The sequence below is a fragment of the Microtus ochrogaster genome, chromosome 6, assembly GCF_000317375.1.
Source record: "Microtus ochrogaster isolate Prairie Vole_2 chromosome 6, MicOch1.0, whole genome shotgun sequence".
NCBI lineage: Eukaryota > Metazoa > Chordata > Mammalia > Rodentia > Cricetidae > Microtus > Microtus ochrogaster.
The window spans coordinates 13,455,099-13,468,839 of NC_022013.1; the positions used below are offsets into that span (position 1 = coordinate 13,455,099).

General features: G+C 42.0%; 1 pseudogene; it reads left to right on the forward strand.

Moving 5' to 3' along the window:
- The window catches only part of LOC101981067, a 75,691-nt pseudogene extending 64,045 nt beyond the window's left edge, over positions 1-11,646 (forward strand).
- Positions 11,647-13,741: the final 2,095 nt, after the last annotated feature.

Consider the following 13,741-nt stretch of genomic DNA (forward strand, 5'->3'; position numbering starts at 1 on the left):
GCTGGGATAAGCAGGTGCTTCAGAGAAAGACAGTGGGCATAAATCTGGAGGGCTATTTGGCTCAGATTCTCTCTCTCTCTCTCTCTCTCTCTCTCTCTCTCTCTCTCTCTCTCTCTCCCTCCTTCCCTCCACCTCTCCCTTCCTCTCTACCTGTTCATTTGTTCCCTTCCTCTGTCTTTCACTGTCTCTCTCTGTCTATCTGTCCTTTCTCTCCCCCACTCTGTGTAGTGCAGTTTGAATGTGTGTGTACTTACACAGATGTACTTGTGCTTGCCAGTGCCTGTGCATGTGTGTACACAGATTGTGAAGGGCAGAGGAACCTTCCTGGTGTCTTCCTTGATCAGTCTCCAACTTAGTATTTAATTTAGGGTCTCTCATTGAAAGAAGTTTTAGTACTTAAGGTAGTCTTCCTCATTGAACCTTATTATTTGAGATAGACTCTTTCATTCAACCTTTCATTGTCTAAGGCAGGATTTCACATAGAATCATATTGTTTTAGGCAGGGTCTCTTGTGGAACCTGAGATGAAATAGCTTGGCCAGGCTGTCTGACCGGTGAGCTCTAAGTCCTCCCTAAGTCTCTCTCCTCTTGGTTCTGGATTACAGATGTGTGCTGCCATACTCATTTTTCCTGGGGGCCATGGGAATCTGAACTTATGTGGCAAACACTGGATTACTCAGCCTTTTTCACCATCCCCAGACTTGAGTACACTAAGGACTTTTTATATAGTTTATAATTATGTTTTGATAGTTTCAAAATTTATGGTAAGGTTAAAGCCTATTCATTAATTTGATTAATGGATTGCATCATGTTTTTAAGCAAGAGAGACTTAGAGGATTGGTAATACGTAGGAGCTGAGAGTCAAAGGAAACAATCTGAACATAAATTGATGGAAAATAGGATATGATCAGGGTGGCAGCTGGGACAAATGAAGGGCCATTTGGATTCCTACAAGAGCCAGGGCAAATGGAATTAGGCTGTTCCAGAGGACACAGAGAGGAAAATAACAGAAGGAGAGTGTTTATCTGTTTCACAATAATTCTAACCCATTTTTCTCTCCATGCCTCTGTAGTTTGGGAATGATGGGAGACTTCTCTGCTGTACGAAAAGAGCTCCCAGCCATGTGGGCTCTCCTAGAGCAAGTGTTTAAAGAGAAGATGTGGACTGTCCTAGTTACCAGCCATTTCCCCAAGTAGAGAACACAAGATAAATTTTTGCTGTTTAATGAATGTTTTGTAACTCACAGTGTTGAGTGAGAACTAAACATATTTTTGTCCTTATTCGTTGCAGTGTATTTCATAAAGAACAAGACTAAGTTGGTGGCCCTGTCTAAAGACTGAGCACCTCTAATGCTCCCAGTCATCTAAAGGGCTGCCATGAGGGACATTACAACCCATGTTGGTTTTCCTCTTAAGGAGTCTACCAGGTTTCAAAGATGAAACTACAGATAGAAGATACGCCGAGCAATAAACAATTGGAATTCTGATTTTCTAGGTCACCAGCATGGGGATAAACTGTACTTGTGGTGGTGAGTACCATCAACATGTCAGGATCTAGAATGACCACGGAAACAAATGAGTACCTGACAGGTCTGTGAGGTTTCTAGATTGGATTTTGATAGGAAGATGCACCACGAATACAGGTGACATCCATGCACTGTGGTCTTGGGTTGAACAAAAGTGAAAAAATGAACTAAGTACCAGGATTCATCTTTCTACTCTTCCCAGCTGTGGCTGCAATGCCATCAACAATGTCATGCTTCTGCAACTGTGACCCTCCAATCTTGATGGACTGAAGCCTTGGACAATCAGCCAGAATAAATGATTCCTTCCTTAAGTTCCTATTGTCAGAGTATTTTATCACAGTGACTTCAGAACTTTTGAGCAATCAGATATGGTATTTGGCCTCACAGATATTGATGCATCTGAAGTCCCTTCAGTTCCAGAAACCTCTAAAGGATCTCCCATGTATTTCTAAGTGTTTGCATCCTCCATATTTTCCCTTCTTTGTTTTTGCTGCTGCAAAAGTATGAGTGATTGCTGTTCTCTGTAACATGCATTTCTCCTTCTATTTCTTGGGCACAAGTGCTTCAAGCACATGTAGTTGCTGAGCCGTCTCCCAAGCCTCTTAATCTTTCAGAGTTACGGGACTGACACTCTAAGATTTTAAGTCCCGCAAGGTTTAATATATAAAGTTATAAAAATAAATCCAATTAAAGAAAAATAGAGATATATTTTGAAGCCTAGTACTTTAAAACCTTCTACTAATACTCTCTAAACTAAGACCCCTTTGAAGCTTGCTACATCAATAAAAATGAATTGATATCAGAGAGGATAACTTGGCAAATGATTTTTTTATTTGGACCTTCCTTTTATGAAAGAAAAACAAATGTTTGCAAGCTCAGAAGTTTAAAAGGGAAATTATAGGAGTGGATATAGAACTTAGAGGCCTGGTGAGATGGATCTATGGAGAGAGGCTCTTTCTGCAGAACTCAATGGATCAAGTTCAATATGCAATGGATGGAGAGACCTGCCTCTCCTAAGGTGTCACCTCCATGAAGGGTGTGCCCACACATATGCACAATAAACAAATGTAATAAATATGTAGTAATATCACTTTATGGATTCATAATATAAACATTGTTTGCATTGAGTCATCTATTAAGATAGGGGGTTATTGGGGGTATGCTTGGCATTGATATGACTTTCCTCTTTCTCTCCTCCTTCCCTCTTTCTCTGCTTTCCTGTTGCCAAGAGATAGGTAACTTTTCAGTGGTTTGCTATTCTGCCCTGATACTCTGGCTTGCTGCAGACCCAGGCATGATGGCGACAGGTGACATTGGACTGCCATTTCTGAAAACGTGAGCCCAGATGTCTTTTCTCCTTTTACTCTTTTGGTGGGTATATTTGTGTATATTGTGTGTGTGTGTGTGTGTGTGTGTGTGTGTGTGTGTACATATATGCATTTGCCTATGGAAGCCCAAAGTTGATGTTCGTGTGTTCCTTGGTTGATACATATTTTATAAAGGGAGGCAGGGTATGCCTCTGAACCCTATACTTGCTGATTTGGATAATCTGGCGGGACAGCTTCTTTCAGGGATCTCCTGCCTCTGCCTCCTAGGTTCTGGGATACAAGTGGTCATCACACTCCCTGGCTTTTCATCTGGGTTCGGCTGACCTAAGTTCTGATCCTCACCCTCACGCTTGTGTGGAAACGCTTTACTTGCTGAGCCAGCTTCTCAGAGACCTTTCCTCCTTTCAGTTGTTTCTTTTAGCCTCGATCACAGAAAATGCCCACAGGAACACCTAGGGTGTGTCTGCGTTTACGTGGTGTGACATGGGCACAGGCTCAGTTTTCCCACTTGTTGGGATCACAGTTACATTTATAATCCCATAGGACAGCATGAGTTGCCTGTAAGCAATCACCCTTATCTGAAAACGCATCTGTGTGTCATCAGAAACCTAGAAAGAGGTAAAGGGGTTTGCTTTATTAGTGCTGAAGGGTGGGGCAGATGCCTCATGTTTGCCAGGTGAGTATGAAGACCCGACTTCAGTCTACTACAGAATCCACAAGAAAGCTGGGCATGGTGGTGTGCACCTGTAGCCCCAGGGCTGGGGATGCACAGGCAGATGACCCTTGGAGCTCACTGGACAGTGACACAGTCTACCTGAAGAGTTTCAGGCTAATCAGAAACCCCACACTGAGAAACAAGGCAAACAGTTCCTGAGGATAGACAGACAGAGACAGTCAGTTTTGACTTCTGACTTCCACATATGCTCACACACACACACACACACACACACACACACACACACACACACAGCTCTGGACAGACAGACACAATTATTAAAAATATAGACTCGGAATTAAGGCAGACGTGGTTTCCTGTTTTGTGTTGCAGCTAGGCTATTTAATCTTTATCAAGTTACTTAGCCTTAATACTTCTTGGTTTTATCAAGGAAATATATAGAATATTAACTACCAACATGGTGGCTCACAAACATCTGTACTGAGATCTGGCGCCCTGCTCTTGCGTGTGGGCATACATCGAGGCAGAATGTTGTATACATAATAAATAAATCTTTAAAAAAAGGATATTAACCACCATTTCATAATGTTGGTCTTAAATTCTACAATACCACTACAAGGGAGATATACTGATAAATTCAACCCCATTAATCATATTTCATAGTGGAGCCTGGAAGACAATTCACCATTTGTAACCATAAGCCTTTGTGTTTTCAGGAAGGCGAAGGCTTCAGAGTGTCTATTTATTGCTGTAGAACCTCACAAGAAGGACTCTTTAGTAAGCAAAAGAAAATATATGTTAGTCAAATAAAGTCCCTGCATTTGGTAATAAAACAATGCATTTGATAATTATTGGGGAGCAGTTTAACCATGAGTATATACATCCAGGATTTATTGATTTTGTATATGTGTGTGGTATAGACACCTATGTAGTGAAGTATGAACCCATGCTCATACATATGAGAGAAAGACATAACATATCTGACTCTACACCACGCAGTCTTTGCCCATGAGATGGGATCTCTCAGTGAATTTGAAGTTCTCAGGCTTAACAGGGCTTACTGGACAGTGGGCTTTCAGGATCTGTTTGGGTCTACCAGTATTGAGGCTACAAGCATGTTTCAACATACTCCCAATTTTATGTGGGTGCTGGGGACTTGAATTCTGCTCTCTGTGCTCATGTAGCAAGTGCATTTGCCCACTGAACCATCTCCTCAGTTCCACTTTCTGAGGTGTTTTGAGGCATTTGTTTTCTTTTTTGTCATCTTGGGTTCATTATGTATGAGTTTATGATCAGTTTATTGTGGGTAATGAAATTAGAAGTACCACATATGGACAGAGTAGATATTTTATTAATCATATAGTGATTTGAATATTATTATATTTAATTATACTTTTGCAACAATCATTTATCTCCTAGCTTGATGTTTTCCTTTTGGTTTTATTTAGATATCTTACTTACTTTTGTTTTTGATGTTCCTTTTCTTTAGATTTTTTCTGTATTAATTTGTAAATTTTTGTAGAATTTCATTAATATTTCAGATGATCAGCTATATATCCTTAAATTTCTGAGGTATCAATCCATCTGCCTTCATTCTAAGCTTCCCTCCTTATTGCATCTTTCCATCTTGTAACTATGAGCACACTAGTACTCTTGGCATGGACAGAATTGGGGAGTGCAGCTGCAATTGAATGCAGCATTTGCTGGAGAATGTTAAATTCTGTTTTCTGTTGCTATGAAAGAATGTGAGAAACTTCTGTACACACAGGATAAAAATTTAAGGGAGATGGAGACATCTTAGTAGTCAAAACACTTGCTGTAGAAGCACAAGCACCAATGTTTGAATTTCCAGCATCCACGTAGGAGCTAAACAAGCATAATTGTCCATCTGCAATCCTCTCTGGAAGTGGAGATCGGATTCCAGAGCAAGCTCTGCATTCATTAAAAACTCAAGCTTATGTGAATAGGTGGAGAGAGAGAAAGGAAGTGACTTGACATAGCCTCAGGCCTCCATGCCCAGGTGCTCCCCATACACACAGGTGCACCTACACATAAGGGAACACATGCATATGCACATGGCTTCACTCCACATTAACAGATACACGCAGGAAACAATAGATGTTTCTTTTGGCTCACATATGGTGTTGACATTTGCTCAGCTTCTGTTTGGGAGCTTCATGCTGCTTCAAGTCATGGAAGGAAAATGAAGGGCAAGTGTGAACACACAAAAGAAAAGACAGGAGAAATCGGAAGGTGGTGGAGTCTCCTTCCTAACAAGAGTCTCTTGATGAGCACTTAGTTTCATGAAAACGTCATTAATTTCTTCTGAAAATCATGTCAGAGTATTGTTTTGGTTATCTTTCTCATTGTCATGATGTGGGGGCAGCTAGGGTAACTCATCTACAACCAGAAAGTGGGGAGAGAGAGAGAGAGAGAGAGAGAGAGAGAGAGAGAGAGAGAGAGAGAGAGAGGAATTTTCAGCTCACCTTTTCCCTTTCCTGTAGTCCAAGAGCCCAGCCAATGGAATGCTGCCACCCGCATGTAGGAGGATTTTCCCACCTCACTAGCCTACTCTAGAAACTCCCTCACAGATTTGCCCAGAGTTTTGTTTCCATGATGACTCTAAATCCCATCAAATTGATAATCAAGATGAACCATCATAGGGACCAAATTTTGACATGAGTTTTGGGAGAGCAAACCCCCTCTAGACCATACACAGAATTTGGATTCTCGTTGCCAGGCAGAAGTGGCACATGCCTTTAATCCCAGCACTTGGAAGGCAAGAGACAGGTGGATCTCTAAGAGTTAAAGGAATACCAGAACAGCCAAAGCTACACCGCGAAACCTGTCTCAATTAAAAGAAGGAAGGAGGAGGAGGAGGAGGAGGAGGAGGAGATTAAGAAGAATTTGGACTCTTTGGAGTCCATCCTTCCAAGGTTTTCTAGACATCTTGTAGAATGGTGCACACATGTTCATATGTGTGAACAGATATTGTATAACTATAGCCTTAGCTCTGCATCTTTCCTGGGCAACAGGTGTGAGCTCCCCAGCACCGCTCCAGCTAGCTCGCTCTGTGCAGTAAGCAGCAGAGGGTAGGGTCAGTTCTCTACTCTGATAACCTCAGATCCCGCTCACCACACCGACACCATCAGGGCTAGCTCTAACAGTGAACTGTGAGAGTATGAGAACTGGTTCTACTCCCTGCTGCTTGCTGCATAGGGTGAGCAAGGGGCCCTAGTGCTGAAGCGCTCACCCTAGTGTTGCAGATGAGGAAGAGCTGGCAGGCTCACCAACCCAGGAACCACGCAGACACAGGGCTATGTGTTGATCCATCCCGATATCCTCCGGAACATATTGCAGGAGATCTGTTGGTGTTGTTCCGGAGCTGCCAATGGAGTCAGTTCTTGGTTCAGAGAGCAGGGTCCATATTCAGCTGGCAGGAGCGTACTCTGGTGGACTCAGGGAGACAGACAGATACAAAAGATGAACACGGAGGGCTCCAAGGAGATGAGCAGCCCTTTTTTCAGAGGGAAGCTTGGAGAGTAGAGGTCACTGATGATTTTTTCAGTTGCTCTGTGGATCTATAAGGTTTTACCCTAATATTTGACTGTTGATATTTTTATTAATAAAACAATAAAAGAAAACATTGTAGAAGTTTGTTAAAGGGCAGGTCCTGCAGACTCAGAGTAGCAGGCCTTTCGTAACACAAAGCAGAAACAGGATATCTAAAAGGAGCCCCAGTGAGGGCCCAGTATGGATAATATAGCAGAAGCTATCTTGGTTTTTTGCAATGTGATTTCTCATTGAACCTGAAACTCACCAATTGGCTAGACTGCCTGACTGGTGAGATCTGGAGTCTTCTGCCTCTACTTCCCCATTGATGAAACTGCATTGTGCTCTCAGGTGTAGCTTTTAACATGGAGGCTGTGGATCAGAGCGCAGCTCCTTATGTTTGCACGGCTGGAACTTGACCCACTTAGCCCTCTTCTTAGACCCTGAGTCATCTCTTCTGCCTTCCATTTAGCTTTCTCCAAATTTGAGGCATCTTTCAGATTTCTCAGGCATTTTCAGAGAGTAGATGTCTCAGCTTTTCATGCTATTTTCTAGAGGTGAAGGTGGCTCTGTCCAGAGGCATTTGTTCTTCTTACACGTAGAATCTGTTCATAAAATTTCCAGCTTTCAAAAGCAGCAGGGTTGGGGCAATAACTCATCAGGTGAAGCACTCCATACAAGCTTGCTTACCTGAGTCCAGAGACCCAAAGCACATAAAACTGACCACAGCATCACTCATCTGTGGTATGAGCGCCCCTAGAGGAAGGGAAGAACCAAACAGCAAACTCCTGAGGAGTTTGTGAGGCAGCAAATCTTGCATGCACAGAAATGAAGAACAGATGTTCTGTCTTAAACATGGTGGAAGGCATGTTTGAGCAAACAGCTGTTTTCCTCTCTTTCAACTGAGGTTTCCCTCATCTTCCACATATGTATCATGACACAAGGCAATACACGCCTGTATTCAAACATGGATTTAAATACACATACATGTATACATATGCAAGCACACAGAGATAAAACAGTAATTTACACATTATCCTTGTTAATTTTTATCCCTGACCTTTTTCTAAGATTCTTGTACTGAGATGAGAGTCTGTGATGTTTGCAGCCTACAAAATTTGTGAGTTACAGCTTTATACATGAAGGCAGATAAGTAAGATCATGACAGGCAGACACATCAAGGAAGCATCTTTGATATTTCATGAGAAATGCAGTATATTGTAGGATGAGGATACCGTGAAACAATACATAGCTATACACCATATTTATGGAGATTAAAAAAGAACAGGAAATTCTATATTAAGATGTGAAATGCTAAAGTAATACATAGAGAAGAGAGCAAACTTGGCTCTGAAAACACACAGTTTATGGCTCAAGGAGCTTGGCTAAGCATATGTGTTTACCTCTCTTTCATCCAGAAATCCTGTGGTGATGGCAGAAGGGATACAATAATAGCAATGCATTGCCGACCCATGTGGCCATGATACACAGCCAGGAAATAAGCCCTTCATATATCAAACCAGTGCAAACTCTGGGAACATTACGAACATGGGAAATTTGATGACTACAAAATCTACAGCGTTTGCTGGGTGACCCTGCCCACTGCTATCAGACTGATTGCACAGGAATAGACTGTTCTGGACCTCCACGTGTCACTCCAGCTATTAGCTCTTCAGCGTGACATTTAAAGCCTTCCAGGATATACTTCCAACTTTCTCAGTGATGTTATTCTTTTCTCTACAGGGATCCTCTGGTATAATTACGCTGATGTTAGTTTTCTCGTGTATTTGGGTATGTGTGTGTATGTATGTGTGTACTTACATGCTAAGGAGTGCATGCACACATGTGAATGCATGAACGTGGAGATCAGTAAACCAACCTCTGTGTCATGCCTCAGGATTCATCTTTACTCATCTTGTTTTGATATGGGATTCCCCTCTGCATGGTGTGAATATGCTTAATTACCATTGGTATATAAAGAAGCTGCTTTGTTCTATGACAGGTCAGAATAGAGAAAGGCAGGAAATCCAAGCAGAGATAGAGGAGGAAAGCAAGCAGAGTCAGGAGACATCATTTAACTTCCAAAGAAAAAAGACACCAGAAACTTACTGGTAAGCCACAGCCTCGTGGCAATACACAGATTAATAGAAATGGGCTAAGATATAAGAGCTAACGAGGGATATGCCTGAGCTATTGGACAGTGTTGTAATTAATATAAATTTTGTGTATATTTGGATCTGGGTGGCCGGAAATCTAAAGAACAGCCTCCACTTACATTGTTTTTTGGTTTTGTTTGTTTTGTTTCATTTTGTGATTCATGAGACCTGATTTATGCGGCTCAAAGAAAGTTGTTTCTGACATTTGGGATTCCCCCAGTGCTTAGCTCCATTGTATAAATTCACTCTCATTTGGCTACTTTTCATGATTATATATTTGATAATCTTTTTCAGTAATGTAAGGCATCATTAAGCTGTATGTTTCCCTGTGTATCTCATGATGCATATCTGCATGCCGGGGACACAGAAGACATTCTATGTATTCTAGATTCTCTGTTGTTCTCTGTTTCATGTCTCCAGGCTGTGGTCCTATCTTTTTCTTGGCACAGAGCACTCTTCTGCTTCTTGATATCCTTAGGTACCATCTTTCCTTATTGAGGAGTCAGATTATCTCTCAATTCATGTTTGTGCTACTTCCTTTATAATTTAAGATTTATTTTATTTCTGTCATATACATATGTGCATGTCCATTGTTGGAATCCTGTACATTCATGAGTGCAGGTTCACACGGAGGCCAGAAGTGGGCTCTAGATCAACAATCAGCAGGGGCTGGAGTCAAAGATGATAGTAAATTCTCTGAGTTCTAATCCAAACCTGGGTTTTCTGCCAGGACTGTATGTGCTCTTAACTACTGAGCCATTTCTTCAGCCTCATCTACTACTCTACCATGCATTTCTCTCAACACAGTTCACACTGCTTTTAGACTTCTCATTGTTTCCACTAGAATATAATACAAAGCGATCAGGTCTCCATCCCATGTAGATGATTGAATCGCTTATTGAAATTGTGTAAGCTCTGGGAGCAGGATGGATCACAACCTCTTAATTTAAGACAAACTGGCTTTTCATTAACTAAGAGTGATCAGGGCAAGGGTAACAGCTCAATTTACAGAGTGTTTACTGAACAAACATGAGAACATAAATTCATTCCCCAGAACCCATGTAAACAATGCTGCAGCTAGTCTTAATCATTCGTATTCACAGAACTGGGAGAGTGAAGATAGGCAGATCCTGAGGTTCATGGACAGCCAGTCTACCCTACTTTGTAAGCCACGACCAGTGAGAGTCCGTGTCTAAAAGACTAAGTTCATAGCACCTGACAACTGAAAGCTAAGCTTGATTTCTGGTTTCTGTATGCTCAGAAATGGATGCTCATACATAGGCATGTGCAGTCTCCCCATGCATACCTGCATATGTGTGGATGTATACACGTGCATACATACACACAGAGATATGCACACACGTACACACACACACACACACACACACACACACACACACGTATACAATGCACAAAGAGAAAAAGAGAGATTATTTGATGGGGCCTGGTTTTGTCCGTGAAACCCTTACAGAGACTCAGCCCTTCCAGGCATGGAAAATGTGAACATGGGAGCACTGAGAGACGCCATGGAGCAAGGCCGTGAGAGCAGCTCTAGGTGCTGAGGGCATGCTGCACCTGGCAGCTGGTATCAGGAGGTAAAGCATTTAGGAGATTATGTCCCAGACATTATAAAAAGTATTAATGCTATATATGCAAAGCCTGGAAGAGGTAGCTCACCTCCTCAGACATTAGAGGGCACAACCAGAAGGTGCCATCTATGATTTGCTGGGTACTGGGTTTTTTGATTTAGAACTTTTAGCATGAGAATTGAGAGAAATAAATACCTCATTTGCAAGCATTTAAGCCCTAGCACTTTCTCAGCTATTAGAAGTGTGTGTGTGTGTGTGTGTGTGTGTGTGTGTGTGTGTGTGTGTATGTGTGTAGGTGTGTGTATATGTTCAGTTGTATACCAGCATGCATAGAAGTATAATTGTGCAGAAGCCAGAGGACAGACTCCTCAATCATTATCCATCTCGTTTTCTGAGACAGTGTCTTTTAGTCCCCTGGAATTCTCGAAATAAACTAGATATGTGACAGGTAAGCCCTGGGCATCTAGCGCATGTGCACATTTTAAAATAAGCTAGACTGGCTGGTCAGCAAGTCCCAGGGATCTGGCCCCCTATACATTCCTAAAGGAAGCACGGAACAGAGATGAGCTGGCACAGGGGATCCATCGTTGAGCTGTTTGTCCTCACTCTGTTCTCCTCCTACAGCTTTGAGGGGTGCTGAGTGGTTTGCTGTCAAGAGAAGAAGCACTGGAGCATCAGATAGCTTTATCCCCAAGGCTGAGCTGCTGCTGACAGGCGCAAGGCAGCAGGGCCTTATCCCCGTGCCCATCAGCTTTGATGGGCAAATGGGAGAGCAGCTTACAGGTTTTCTCGTCCCCACAATCTTCATCATCTCTCTCTGAAAGGGGGCAGGGATGGTACATTTTTAAAAAATGTTTCCAGGCAAGCTGATCTCAAATAGAGAGTAAAGTTCCTTAGTTTCCCACAGTTTATATGCAAGGAATTCGCAATGTGTCTCATCCATATCTCATTCATCTCATTGACCAGAAAAGTCACTGGTAGGACTAACTGGTTTAATTTTATTATAAAACCTCAACCATCAAATCCGTGCCAGTATAAATGTGCACACAAATATAAAGATTCCATTTTGCAGTTTTATGCTCTGAGAAAACACTGACTTGCATTTTCATGGAAATGCTTTATGACTTAAATGCAGGCTTAGGAAAAGGCAACATGCATATATCCAGAAAAATCTGATGAACCCATATACTCTGCTATTGTACATCATCCTTGATCTCAGAACCACCCACTGACTCATTAAAGGATGGCTCCTATCATGCCCTGGATGGACAAGAAGATTAACTCCTAGTTGTAGAAGGGATTGAAGACATGTTCTGGGCTCAGGGCTTAGCTCAGCTGGCAAAGGGCTAGCTTCTTAACCATGAGCGCATGATGAGTTTGATCTCTAGACTCCATAGTGGCAGCCATTCATCATCTCAGTACTGGAAATGCAAAGATCCCTGGGAAGCCAGCCAGTCAGCCAGCCAAGCCTGCTATGTAACCAGCGAGTGAGAAAGCGATCTCAAAAATTAAGGGGGAGGATGCCTGAGGAAAGATACTGTTCTTCGATCTCCACAGACATGTGCATGCACACACATGTGTCCATATACAAGGAACACAAGCACTTGCGCGCACGGGCACACACACACACACACACACACACACACACACACACACCCACAGAGAGAGAGAGAGAGAGAGAGAAAGAGAGAGAGAGAGAGACAAAAAGTTCTTCCAGCAATTACCATTAATAATGAAATTCCCAAGATGTTTAAAAATAGACATTTAATTTGCACTGCAGAATGCCACCCAGATTCTTCAGTCTCAGAGGCTGTCAGTTTAGAGCTTCCAGCATGTTCTTATCTGACCATAAAATTGAAGAATGTGCTCAACTGAAAGACAGTGATTGACAACTACTTTACTGACAGGACTGACAATGTAGGTTTCACGAAGCAGAGTAAACACTAAGGCAAACAAGATGTCTGGATGATTCACAATTAACTGTGAGGAATTGTCTAGTTATATTGAGCTAATAGGTAGCTTGGAAAGAGTTTAATTATTTGTGCCCATTAATTGAAGCTTTTATTCATTCTGTAATGAAATATTTACTGATGCATGGTGGGTTCCAGGAGGAAAGAATGTGGATATTAAAAACACAAACCTTGCCTTAGTGACATGGATTTTTCAGAAAAATAAAGTGTATATGACAGAACAAGAAGAAAACATTCTAGAATCAACTCTGCTGAGGCTATAGTCAGAAAAAAGACAAGACAGAGAGGATGAGAAACAGACTCAGACCAGGAGTATGGCCAGTTTCCATTCTCATTGCAGGAACACAATTTGACTTTAGGATCCTGTGTACAACCCAGGAGGGGGTCCAGCAGCAGGTACCTGGAGCTGGGAGCAATCTGGATTTGTTACAGTGAAGAATGGAATCTGCTTTTTCTTGGAGGCAGGCTTTAGTCACCTCACTCAAGAGTTACTCCAGTTGGGAGGTAAATCACCTGACCAAAGGACATCTCAGGAAAAAGGGCTCACCTTACACCGTGCTAAGGAGGTAGGGAGGTAATTATCCCTTGGTGTGATAATTACTTTCCTTTGCAGGATTACTCCCTCAATTGAGGTCATGACCTCAACCTCTAGGCTGCTATGAAGTTCTGTTGGATCTGAGTCCAGATTCAGAAAAGCATAATTTTTCCTTCTTGACTCTAAATAGGCTGCATAAATTTAGGCTTCTTTATTCATTCTCTGAAGCATCCCTCCCCTGTGCTTAACTGTTTGTCTCCAATCTCCACTAAGCCAAGTGGCAGGACTATTTCTCTCCTTCATCCCTCTCTCCTCTGAGAAACCGCTGAGATTTACACCTTGCCTATCTGGGGTTTTTCTTTATTTCTAATAAAATTGTCACCAAAATGCCTTTTTTTTTTTTTTTTTTTT